At 37.5% G+C, this 14015-nt stretch overlaps 1 protein-coding gene across 2 annotated transcripts in view; it reads right to left on the bottom strand.

The window, feature by feature from the left end:
• Window positions 1–14015, bottom strand: part of adamtsl3 (ADAMTS-like 3) — a 201184-nt gene that overhangs the window by 152894 nt on the left and 34275 nt on the right. The window lies entirely within an intron of this gene.

Raw genomic sequence — 14015 nt, 5'->3', positions numbered from 1 at the left:
CAGTTGAAATATCTAAAAATTCTTAAATTAAGATGTTTTTCTTGATGAGCAAAATGACCTAAGAAAATAAGTCTAGTTTATAGACACAAAATATACAATTCAAGTAAATTTAAACTTAAAACAAGCAAAAATATCTGCCAAAATGGTTAGAAAAAAATCTAAAAGTAGGTTTTCTTTTTTCTTAAACACTTCATTTAAGTAAGATTTTCTCACCCCATTGGCAGATAATTTTACTTGTTTTAAGCACAAATTCACATACATTTTTGTCTAAAAACTAGACTTATTTTCTTATATTGCTCATCAAGAAAATACATCTTGATTTAAGAATTTTTAGATATTTCTACTGAAAACAAGACTAAGTAGGAAAGTAATTTTTTTGCAGTGTACATTTATTCTTGTTAAATAACATCATTTTATTAGATTGCATTTAATTTTAAGGTGTCCTTAAAATAATTTACTCACCCCCATGTCATCCAAGATGTTTATGTCTTTCTTTGTTCAGTCGAGAAGAAATTAAGTTTTTTGAGGAAAACATTCTAGGATTTTTCTCCATTTAGTGAAACTCAACAATTTACAGTTTCAATGCATCTTCAAAGGACACTAAAGCCCGATTTATAGTCGTGCCTAGGTTCTAGGCCGTAGCTATGGTGTAGGCTATCCGTAGCCTGTGCGTAGCTCTGCGTAGCCTGTCGCACACCTCTCAAAAATGTTAACAGCGCGTCAGATCTACGCGGACCGCAAGCGCTGTGATTGGTCCACCAGAACCCCTCCCATCAGGTAAAAAAACTGCGTCATAGGTATTTCCGTTTGTGACGGTGAAAACAAAGATGAGCCAAGTTGAGGAGTGATTTAACTCAAACTGCAACAAAAGCCGCTGTTTATTTACTTCCATCATTGCTTCTCAAAAAATACACAACAAGTTGCTGTTTCTTCTTCGTTTGTGAGTTAACTTGCCAAGCTTCTTCTTCTCTGACAGTCGCGCTGCTACTGTGGTTACATGCGTGGATACTGCCTACCAGCGGTTTCCGCGTGTGTTTGCATGTCGAAGCGGACGGCGACGCACAAGTATAGATGAAAACTGACGCAGAACCTACGCCGTTTGCGTCAGTTTATTGTTTAAAATGGTCCACAAGTGTGCGTCTTACATATGTAACGTGTGACCTTTTGACGTGATTACATAATATGTAAGGTTGCGCTGGCGCATCACATGGCTAAGCTAGACGAGAAGTTGTGGTTTAAAAGTACATATTTGTATTTTTTGCCGAAAATGATAATCGTTTCGCTAGATGACACCCGTATGCCTCGGTTGGGATCATTTAGAGACCTTTGAAGCTGCATTGAAACTGTAAACTATTGAGGTCCAATAAAGTCCACTTTATGTATTTCTTATTGACTGAACAAAGAAAGACATAAACATCTTGAATGACATAGGGGTGAGTAAATTATCGGGATTTTTAATGAAAGTGGAGTTATCCTATAAAGGGACACTCCACTTTTTTTGAAAATATGCTCATTTTCCAGCATAAACATTTCATTTTTACTGTTTTACGGTTGGCTGTACCAGTTTTAGCATAGCTAAGCACAAGCTATTGAATCTGTTTAGACCATTAGCATTGCGCTAAAGAATAACCAAAGAGTTTCAATATTTTTCCTATTTAAAACTTGACTCTTCTGAAGTTACATCGTGTACTAAGACTGACAGAAAATTAAAAGTTGAGATTTTCTAGGCATTTATGGCTAGGAACTATATTCTCATACTGGCGTAATACTCAAGGACTTTGCTGCCGTAACATGGCTGCAGCAGTCATAGTGATGGTTACTTTCAATAGCAGGGGACTATTTTCAGGCACTGCGTAATATCATTGCGCCATGGTGTGGCAGCAAAGTCCTTAATTCATATAATGAATAATAATACTTAATAATATTTTTAAGTTGAATTAACTTAGTAATTAATTAATAAGTAACTTACTTTTATAAGTTACGCTGTAAAATTGAGATGTATACATCATTTGAAATAAGCTTTTCATTGATGTATGGTTTGTTAGAAAAGGATAATTTTTAGCTGAATATCTGAAATCTGAGGGTGCAAAAAAAATCGAAATATTGAGAAAATCTAAATTAAAATTGTCCAATTTAAGTTCTAAATAAAACATTTTTTTTATTTTATTTTACATATATTTATGGTAGGAAATTTACAAAACATCTTTATTTTTACTTAATATCCTTTGGCATAAATTTTTTTTATTTTAAACCCCTGGTTTTGTGGTCCAAGGTCACAAATAAAGTGTTACCATATATTATATAACAGAAGTAAAATGAATTGCAAATAGTGATAACCCTAACCTTAAAGTTTGTGTGCTTTTCCTCTCATTCTGCTGTATTGTAGCAGTCACAGACTGTTTAATTTTGCTTACGGCGTACTAAAGGATGAACCTGTGTGTGCGTGTGCATAAGCAGGTGTATAAAAGTTCACTCTCAAACAAAGCCTGTGGTGGGCAGAGCTCGGGAAGAGGTAACGTGGCGTAAAATCTATGCAGAGCTTTTCTTTGTTGCAATACGGGCCTAATCCATCTGAGCTCCCTGTAATAAAAGTTAGCGACTGGTTGTTGTCACTGGAACAACACCACTCCTGTAGCTATGGCTACCAAATGCCGTCCTTATCCTGGCTCAGTGAAAATTATTTTCTATTCACTTGTTGGTCACACTTTACAGTAAGATCTCATTCATTAACATAAGTTAAAAGGATAGTTCACCCAAAAATGTCAAGTCATCATTTACTCAGCCTCAAGTTGTTCGAAACCCGTATACATTTCTGACGAACGCAAAAAAATAAATTTTGAAAAATTTAAAACGCTGAGCAGACGTGTGCTTTTGCGTGGTCTTTTTTCGCCTATGAACTAGCCTATATATGCGCCCTCGCAATGATGCTTTTTCGTGCGCTAATATTTTTATATATCTTTCGCTCGCACGTCGGAATAATTGTAACATACTTTTAAAGCTATGCTTACTACACACCCCTTTTAATAACTCTGTGCTCCCCGGTTGGGAAACAAGCCTTAAGCAAGTGTCTTCTTTTTGTCCGTTGTCTGTTTGATTTTTTCTATGTATCTGGGCCTAAATCATTTAATAAGTTACCGCTTGAGGCCAGTAGGGGGCCCCCCAAGTCGCGGGGCCCCACGCAATTGCGTGGTTTGCGTGATGGGTAAACAGGCCACTGATAATTTCTTAACTAATATTAAAAGATGCAAGATTTTTCGTTTTTGAAAATTCATTAAAGTAACATGAACTAAGATTAATAAATGCTGTAGAAGTATTGTTCATTGTAAGTTCATATTAGTTAATGTAGTTAAAGGGGACAAATCATGAAAATCTGACTTTTTCCATGTTTAAGTGCTAAAATTGGGTCATTTGCATTTAAAGGACACACCCAAAAACAGCACATTTTTGCTCACACCTACAAAGTGGCAATTTTAACACGTTTTTAACACTGCAAAAAAAAAATTCTTTGTATTTTTGTCTTGTTTTCAGTAAAAATATCTAAAAAAATTCTTAAATTAAGATGCTTTTCTTGCAAAACAACCCAAGAAAATAAGTCTAGTTTTTAGACCAAAAATATCAAATTTAAGTGATTTTGTGCTTAAAACAAGTAAAAAATCTCCTAATGGGATAAGCAAATGTTTCTTGAATTTTTCTTGAATTTAATTTTTAAGAAAAATGTTCAAGATTTTTTGCTTACCCGACGGGCAGATTTTTTTTGCTTGTTTTATGCACAAAATCACTTTAATTTGATATTTTTGGTCTAAAAACTAGACTTTTTTTTTTTAGGAGGGGGGGGGTCGTTTTGCTCATCAAGAAAAAGCATCTTATTTAAGAATTTTTAGATATTTTTACCGATTTTTAAAACAATTTTTTACAGTGTATTATTTGTTGTTCATTGCATACAACTATGAGGCTGTTTACTCTTTGCATTAACATGCGTTTTCGTCGATCGGATCACAAGTGGACGACGTTAATGCCAGGTGTAAACGGTGTTCAAAACGTTTTGAACGCATCCACTTTCGACCACTTTCAACCACATCCAGAGGTAGTCGAAACCACTTTCGATCGGATCGCTTTGGAATTGCGGAACGCAATGTGGTTGAATGTGTTCGAACAGCCACACGCGACCGCCTTCTCTCCGCCCATTTATCTAATCTGAGGTATTAAACACAAATTTTACGTCTTTTTTTGACTTCTGGCGTGAACATACGGTGAACAGCGCTATTTTTAGCCTTTCATTGATAAAACTACAGCGGGTGTTCTCCGTAGTTTCGTTTTGAAAGCGTGAAAGTTGCGCGATCCTATTTCATCAATTGCGCTGAAAATTCAGAGAAAGCTCTTACATACACACGTACAAAACACTTTGCAGCATGTTTACTTACTAAACAAGCAGTGGACTTCGACATAATATTAGTTTGCGTTCTTATAAACTCATAATTACTCCCGCTCGCGTTTGAATGACAGCAGAGAGACTCGCCCACAGTCTCACAGACCACCCCCTCACAGTATTCAGGAAAGTGGACAAAAGAGACGGATTTAAATACCAGGTGTAAACGTAATGTGTCTCTCTCGTCCACTTGTGATCCGATTGATGAAAACACATCTTAATACCAAGTGTAAAACAGCCCCTATAATTTAAAAGCTACAACATTTGAACACCAAATCATTTAATTCTATTCTTTACACCAAGCCAGACCTTTAGTTATAAAACTATTAAAGTTTCTCTGACCGTCTCATTTGATTTACCAGATACAGTAATAGCTTTTGAGTTGCACGTTTTTGTTTTTATTCGTTCAAAGGCCTCTTTGTTCGATTAGTTAATTTACGCCAGTGTTTCAAGTCCTAATACAAGACGCATAAAGCATCAAGAGAGGACAGTATTTGATCTCTTCCGCATGTTGGGAATGTTTTAAAAAGCCTCTGTTTGAGTCCCCCCCTGTAAAACCTCTTGTCCGTGGCTCGAGAGACGGCTCTGCTGGCATCATCTACCCTTTTGTTATCTGTTCTTGTTTCTCAAACACTCCTGTTCCAGTGGAATTCCTCACAGAGCAATAAATTCTTCGAGAATCGACCTTTTCCCCGCGGTCAGTGCTGGCGTACTGCAAAGTAAACGTAACCCCTGCCCAAATTCAATATGTACCTTCAATATTTTATAAGTGTTTTCCAACCCGTCACTGATGCCGTAAAAGCAAACGTTGTTTTGTGATCCGGCTCTCGCTGTCGATGCACTAACATTGTAAGGTAACTCTGCTGTAACGCGTCGACATTCGGTTGCAACCCCACAGCATGTGTGTCACTGTAAGTGAAATAGGGCCGCAAAATGAGGCAATTGCTAAATGAACGTACTCTTGAAAGACGAGGCAAATGAGATCCAGATGGTTGGGTTGTTCCAACGGCCACACCTGTTGTCCGGGAGGGTTCAGACTGGAGACGTGCGCACACTTATGAATAAGTTCATGTATGTGTTCAAACGAGGCCGCTGGGTTGAAAATATGACCTTGGGTGAACCTGAAGCCAGCGAATTGACGCAACAGGTGTGTGACCACCACGGGTAACGTAAGTAACCAAAACAAGCCGATCTGCGAACAGTTACAGCCCACGACGCAGTAGGGAAAGGCAGACCTCATGCACTGAAGCTTTAAAGACAAAATGACAAAAGCAGAGGAAGGTTTAAATAAATAAAGGTAAAAAAACTAGAAGGTAAAAATGTAATTGGCTAGACCCCCACCACCCAAGTACTTATATGACAGTGTGAGCCCCCCAACCTTCTACATCTATATTTCCGTTTGACTTTGACATTATGCTGACAAGTACGTTAAGATGGTGTGAGCAAATTGAAATAATTACTTAGAGAATATTTTAATATTTAATAATAAATATTAGAATATTTACATTATATTGCCCTCAAGATAAAAAATATTTAATATTTTTAATAACATTATTAGTGGAACATTTTATGCATCTTTATTTGAGCGCAAAGCATATCGGTTCCACATTGTTTTAACAACCAACAAATGCAACCATGATGACACCCAACTTTTGCATGTTAATTAATTTATATTCTTGAATATTTATTTAAATTTGAAACATTTTCACATTTTCACAGCTTAAGTCTTTCAACACTGAATGCCTATAAACCATCAAAAGGAATTGCTTGATAAATTGAGATTTTAAGACAGATAAATGATGTTTGGGCCAGTTGAGGTTGTATAATTTAAAGTGCATATTGCCAAAAACGAGTCTTGACCTCGGAGAAAGATAAACAAAATTTTACCTTTCCGTTCTTAACTACGACAAGATGGCTTTTACAAACACATTTCCTGGCATGTTTTTCTCTTGCTTTTAGTCTGATAAAACAAAATGAGACATGGTTTGAAATGTATTTCATCTTCATGTGACCATGAAGGTGCTTATTTTATTTCAGACAAGAGTTTATTGGGCTTGGGGGGCACATTTTTCCTTTTATTTATCTTCTTTGTTCAAACTAAAATGTCACATTTTTTACAACAGAGATAAGAACAAATTGTATTTTTGACTATTTTTTATCTGGATGTGATCAGACGCAATGGTTTTCAGCTTTAGTATTTTAATGGTATTTTAAATTCATGTATTATTTTAATTTTAATAAAAAAAACCCTAATTTATATTTTTGTGCTTTATAGGTGGTCCCTCGATGCTTAAAGGAGATCCGGGACCACCCCAGCTCCAACCTCGTTTCAAACACCGGTCAAAAATATTAATTTTTCGCCAAAGATCGTGTTCTATGATGAAGATATTTTGTATTTCCTACCGTTAATATCAACCTGATCTCACAAATTTCCGTGGGATAGTCACAGAATTTTTTGCTCATTTTTCCGTGGCATTCTCACGGATCTCCGCATTTTTCCGTGGCCCTGCTACAGGTCTTTTTCCGTGGCATTCTCACGGATTGGTTACTCAACTGCTTTTTTCCTATTTTCGCATCGTTTTTTTCTGATTTATTCTTATATATTTTCTAAACTTTAATCAATTGTCGCCTGGAGTTGGGGTTAGAGTTGGGTTTGGGTAAGGATGTCATTTCATCTAAATCTAACCCTAAACCGAAGCGAAAATGGTAAGAAAATAGAACAAAACTGTTTAGTAACCATAACCAATCCGTGAGAATGCCACGGAAAAAGACAGTCCGTAGCAGGGCCACGGAAAAATGCAGAGATCCGTGAGAATGCTATGGAACAATGAGCAAAAAATTCCATGACTATCTCACGGAAATTCGTGAGATGTATTTATCATTAGAGCAATGTGGTGTTAAGGACTTCATTTTGTCAACTTTAAAGGTGGTTTTCTCAATATTTGGATTTTTTTGTTGTATCTCAGCCAAATATTGTCTCATTCTTACAAACCAAACATTAATGGAAAGCTTATTTATAAAATACAAGTACAAATCTCAATAAAAAAAAAATTATTGACCCTTATGTGATTAGTTTTGTGGTCATGGGTCACTTTAAAAGAGACCTTTTGCCTTAGATTTCATCCCACATATTTAGCTACCATGAGGTTGGAGCTATTGTGCATGGCTATTAAACTTTCAAAGTAATTTCTGTGAATCAGACAGCAGGCAAAACTTTATACAACACTAATGAAAGTGGATTATTACGAACATTCACTCTGGCAAGTAAAACTGAATGTCGGGTGAGACATTCAGATGTGAATTTATGGAAATAACACATTAAAAATAGATCAAGGGTGTCATTGAGTAAAAATGCGTTATGCGCATTAGCAGGCGACAAGGTGATGAAATGTGTTTTGAACATTCGGAAAGAACTCGGGATTTAATTAGGAACAATTAAGAGGCAGCTACGCAAACATGATCACACACACACACAAAACTGAAATAAATTTTGATTATGAATCAAAAGGGCCGTTTACTTTTTAAACTTTGTAACACACTGATTTGGAACAACAAGAAACATAAATAAACATACAAGCTTGATTTCGCACATTGTTAGGTTCCATTCTTCGATTTATACCAAATGAGACATGTTTTTGTTTGCGATGCATCTTAATTGACGTGTTAGTGCTAATGCATTGCACAGTTATGTTACTCCTCATTAATGTCAAATACAGCAAACATGATTTATTATCATTTCCCTGTTGACTGTAAATGAGCCTTTGTATCCATTAGCAAATGGCCACCTCTTAATAATACTACTTAAATAGTAAATATACTACAGTATTAATTCAAGTGAATGTATAGTGTACTGTTACTGTAAATGTACAGTGAGGAAAATTAGTATTTGAACACCCTGCTATTTTGCAAGTTCTCCCACTTAGAAATCATGGAGGGGTCTAAATTATAGGTTCATGTCCACTGTGAGAGACATAATCTAAAAAAAATCCAGAAATCACAATGTATGATTTTTTTAACTATTTTTTGTATGATACAGCTGCAAAAAAGTATTTGAACACCTGTCTATCAGCTAGACCCTCAAAGACCTGTTAGCCTGCCTTTAAAAATGTCCGCCTCCACTCCATTTATTATCCTAAATTAGATTCACCTGTTTGAGGTCGTTAGCTGCATAAAGACACCTGTCCACCTCATACAATCAGTAAGAATCCAACTACTAACATGGCCAAGACCAAAGAGCTGACCAAAGACACTAGAGACAAAATTGTACACCTCCACAAGGCTGGAATGGGCTATGGGGAAATTGCCAAGCAGCTTTGTGAAAAAAGGTCCACATTGGAGCAATCATTAGAAAATGTAAGAAGCTAAACATGACTGTCAATCTCCCTCGGACTGGGGCTCCATGCAAGATCTCACCTCGTGGGGTCTCAATGATCCTAAGAAAGGTGAGAAATCAGCCCAGAACCTCACGGGAGGAGCTGGTCAATGACCTGAAAAGAGCTGGGACCATCGTTTCCAAGGTTACTGTTGGTAATACACTAAGACGTCATGGTTTGAAATCATGCATGGCACGGAAGGTTCCCCTGCTTAAACCAGCACATGTCCAGGGCCGTCTTAAGTTTGCCAATGACCATTTGGATGATCCAGAGAAGTCATGGGAGAAAGTCATGTGGTCAAATATAACTTTTTGGTCATACTTACACTAAACGTGTTTGGAGGAAGAAGAATGATGAGTACTATCCCAAGAACACCATCCCTACTGTGAAGCATTGGGGTGGTAGCATCATGCTTTTCTGCACATGGGACAGGGCGACTGCACTGTATTAAGGACCTGTTAATAGTATTTATTTAATTTGTATGCCTGCCCTGTACAACTCTGTATTTACTGCAAAGCTACTTTGCTACAAAGCAATATTGTTTAAAGCACAAAAAATCAACTGCACTGACCTTAAGAGATAACTCCACTTTCGTTAAAAAATCCTGATTATTTACTCACCCCCATGCCATCCAAGATGTTTATGGCTTTTCTTACTTCAGTCGAAAGGAAATTATAAAAAAAATATTTCAGGATTTACAGTTTCAGTGCAGCTTCAAAGGGCTCTAAATGATCCCAACTTAGGCATTTAAAGGTCTTATCTTGAGAAGCAATCATCATTTTCACCACCAAATAAAAGTACAACTTCTTGTCTTGCACTAGCCGTGTTATGTGCCAAAGCGACCTTAAGTATTATGTAATAACGTCGAAAGGTCAAGCATGACGTATGCGAAACTACTGCTCCAGTGTTTACAACTGTGGAGTAAGACTTTGCGTCAGTGTATTGTCATATGTGATAAGGTAATACATAAGGTTGCGTTGGCGCATCACACAGTACATATTTTTTATTTATTTTTTAGTAAATATGATGATCGTTTCGCTAGATAAGTCCCTTATGCCTCGGTTGGGATCATTTTGAAGCTGCATTGAAACTGTAAACTGTTGAGGTCCCCTAAAGTCCACTATATGGAGAAAAATCCTGAAATATTTCTTCTCGACTAAACAAAGAAAGACATAAATATATCGAATGACATGGAGTGAGTACATTTTGTTTTAGTGGAGAAAAACTCAAAATTGTATGAACTCAAAACAAATGCCACATCTTGTGATATTTAATAGGGATTGCATTGTTATTAAGAAACACAGTTTTCAAGCCAATTATTTCACAAACATTACTTGGCTAAGTGTGGAATGATTAAACAATATATTTAAATGAAGCCAAATGTTTTTGGACACTTCTGGTTGTCAAACATTAGTACGGCATTATGACTTATAAACATCCGCTCCTCGTCTATACAGATAAACTGCAAGTGTCATCATTAAAACTCCATTATATGTTCCAGCACAGCTAAAACCAAATACAATACAATACAATTCATTATAGTGTATATCCATGCACTGCTTCATTTACTGTATATGTATAGATGCTTTTACCCAAGTGGTGTACAGTATGATTGGGTATCAGTCTATGTTTCTTGGAAATCAAACCCCAATCTTTTACCAGCTGAGCTACAGGAACACATCAGTAGGATGGCCAGGCTTAAAAATACAATACTACACAAATCAATCCTAGCCCCTTGCTTTCCTTGCCCTTTCCCAGGGTTTAAATCCATCCCGACCATAGCTTACATCTTGCCCCGAATTAATCAGCACCTTCCAAACCAGTCTATTACTAATGAGCTTTCTCCCTGCCTGCACAGCATCACATCTTTACTTTAAAAACCGTTGGACTCGTTTTAAGTGGGGAAACGCTGGCACTCGCGTGCTGCCCTGAGCCAAAGCTCCAGATGGCTAAACTCAAAGTCTCGAGCAGGTAGCGAAACTCATTAGATGCTCTATATGGGCTCTCGGAGAAAGCAGCTATGAGCCCTTAGGGAAGATGCCCAGAGAGAATGTGCTTTGTCTATTAGCTTAAGCCCGGTGGCTGTACGGTAAAGCCGTCCGTCTGTGGTTAACCTCAGCAGGCACAAACCTGGATGGTATCCACACTCTTTCTGGCACAGAGATGCTGCACAACAGTCAAGAAATTGCAAAGAGACGGCCGCTCTGGAGCCAGTGTCATTTACTTTTCAAAGACGATGTATTCACCTTTAAGACATCTTTTGAGGAATTCTGAATATAAAATGTCAGGACGTACTTCTCTTTCAGGTGGTGGATAGAAACAGGGCAATGTTAATGCAAAATCAATGCAAACCACAGTATGAAGTGTTTCGGTACCGTGCAACTTTATCAGAGTTAATATAAAACAGCGGTGCATTGGCATCAACCCGTACAAGTGGAGGTGCTTGGATATCTGTCATAACATCAAGAAGTATCGTGTTTGCATTTGCTGTGCCACCACAACATTCCAGTAGTAAGTCACAATAATAAAAGTCATCCTGGCCATGAATACCAACTAGTCACAAACATAACAACTGGCCTGGAAACAGCCAGCCATGGTGGACTGAAGCAAGCCAGGGTTTCCATAACAGTTCAGTAGCACACAGTGCGTCTGGGTTAACAGTGGGCGTTTAAAAGAAAACATTCGGTATACCTGGGATTTCTGGTTAGAGGGGTTTTACTCGGACAGCCCAGCCTACAGTATATTCCCCTTAAACCAAGAGTACTCAAAATCCCCTTTAATACTAGTCTCGCATAGCCAGACCTTCAATACTGAAGGTCTGGTGTTTTTCGCTGCTTTTTCTGGACAAAGCCCGCCCACGAGCTTTGTGTCCGACATGTCAAACAACCAATCACAGTTTGTTTTGTCTAGCGTCACGTTTCGGACTCCCCACAATAACGAGCCGGCTGGCAACAAGTCAGTTATTGAAATAACCAGCCGCAACCGAATAGCATCTAAATAAACAACATTACTCACCATAGAACAACGTTGTGCACTTCATCAACAGCCACACCAATGAGACGCTCCCATTAAACGTTTGTTTGAAGCATATCTCTTCACTTTGTAACACCTACAAGCAATTCAGGAGAACCAAACTTTTTGACTCTACTAACTACGTCAAGCAAAACTCGTGGACGTCTTTTAGAAAGTCTATGCCGTGAATTTGCATATTTTTGAGAATCCAATGTTTAGCTGATCAAGATAACTGTTCATTATTATCCACATGAACACGACTGATTCTCTTCCTCAATGGAACGTCAGAGCATTGTTTTCCAGGGACCGAAACTAATCGCGACACTCGCTCCTCATGGAAATCCGGTTTATTTCAACCAATCAAAATGACTTTGACATTCTCACAGGTTTTCCAGAAAAGTGTACGAAAAACATCAGATGTTTAGCCAACAGTCTGTGGGCGTGACTGCGACTACTTTAATACCATTGCTGACTAATGCAGAGAGCCTGTCTTTAATATTATTACTTCTGTGAATTAAAATCTAAGACTTGACAATCAGTATCTTATAATTATATTTTAATATTCAATAACACTTTGGATTCTATAAGGTCAGGTGCTGGATGGTGATTGGTCAGTGGAGTGAGCTGTATCCTGTCAGGACCTAAATAATGTTTAGATAAAAAAATCACGTCCTTAATATTTTCATTACGTTATAACCGTTTTGCAAAAGCAATAACGCACCTGAAGTCATTTTTTATGTTACAGTGTTTCCCAACTCCAGTCCTAAGGGCTGAAAGAAGTCGGATGAGTGGAATCAGGTGTTTCATATACGGAGACATCTAAAACATTCTGGAGGGGGTGAGGACTGGAGATGGGAACCACTGATATATTTAAAGGGCACATACTTTTACTGTGAATCAGACATGCTGATTTGATTCTCATGTTAATGTGACATCACACAAACAAAGCTCCGCCCACAGCCACCGACTGACTGGTAAATTTTACCCAAAAGCTTTTCTAAATGTGTTTGTTAGCATTCTGTAGCGCAAATGCGGCTAACTGTGCGTTTACACCAGAAGCGAATTAAGCAAATAAATTTCGCGACTCGCACATAGTTGGACGCCTGAACATTCTAAGTTAACTCGCTTCATTCACGCCTAAAATTTGCGTCATTCGTGCGTTAAATCAGAAGCCAATACACTCAATTTGTTGGCTTTAGCTAATGTCAGCAAATATTCGCGTTTGAATTTCACATGCGAATATATATGAAGAGTTTCGTTGCAAAACGAGATAACTCCGTTTTTTTATTTTTCAGAAATCTCGTTTTTTGGTTGTCCATTACAATTAATATCAATTCAACTGCAGTTGGTTTGTTTTGATATAAACCTTCATAACTTAAAAAAATACAGCTAAATAGCAACATAAAACGAAATAATAACATGATAACATAATAATAAACATGTTTTGACAAAAATGTTAAAAACTTATTTATCTCGTTTTGCAACGAAACTCTTCATATGTAGCACCAACTGAGTAAAGAGCGCTTTTTACAACTTACCAGATTGTCCCACCTCGTCACTCACTTTCTTCCAAGCAAGATTCTTTTTTATTCCTGTTTCTATAAAAGTACGAAGATGTGTTGTACAGCTACGATCGTCCACATTCAGCAACGATGATTTTGTTCTCCATTGTTGTTTCGTATTTCTGCCTCCACACGCTATGTCATAATCACTTCACTACTAGAGCAAGATCCTGATAGGTTAACGTGGCGCAAATATCCGTCAAAGTTTGGATTTTATAACTTGCGCGAATCACACGTTACACTCGTCAAACACTTGTCTTTGCATTGACTTTACATGTAAATCACTCACGCTTAACACTTCATTCGCATCTGGTGTAAACTCACCAGTAGGAGTAGTCAGAATCTGATCGATTTTTAACCAAAAGCCCTCACCGTGTGTTAGTAAGGGATTTAGAAGCTGTAGCTCATTTGCATTTAAAGGTACAGACATGAAAAGAGCATTTTGGACATGCTATAATAAATTATGTGTGTGATACTTTGAGCTGAAACTTCACATACACATTCTAGCCACACCTGAGACTTATATCACATCTTGCAAAAATGAGCATAATATGTGCCCTGCTTCACAATGTGTCCAACAATGGCCTATTTTAACAGAAGGCGGGACCACTCGCTTTGTCCCCCCAACTTATTTTTCAGTGA

The sequence above is a fragment of the Paramisgurnus dabryanus genome, chromosome 2, assembly GCF_030506205.2.
Source record: "Paramisgurnus dabryanus chromosome 2, PD_genome_1.1, whole genome shotgun sequence".
Lineage (NCBI taxonomy): Eukaryota > Metazoa > Chordata > Actinopteri > Cypriniformes > Cobitidae > Paramisgurnus > Paramisgurnus dabryanus.
Note: the sequence above shows the minus strand (reverse complement) of the source record. Positions and strands in the feature narration are given on the sequence as shown.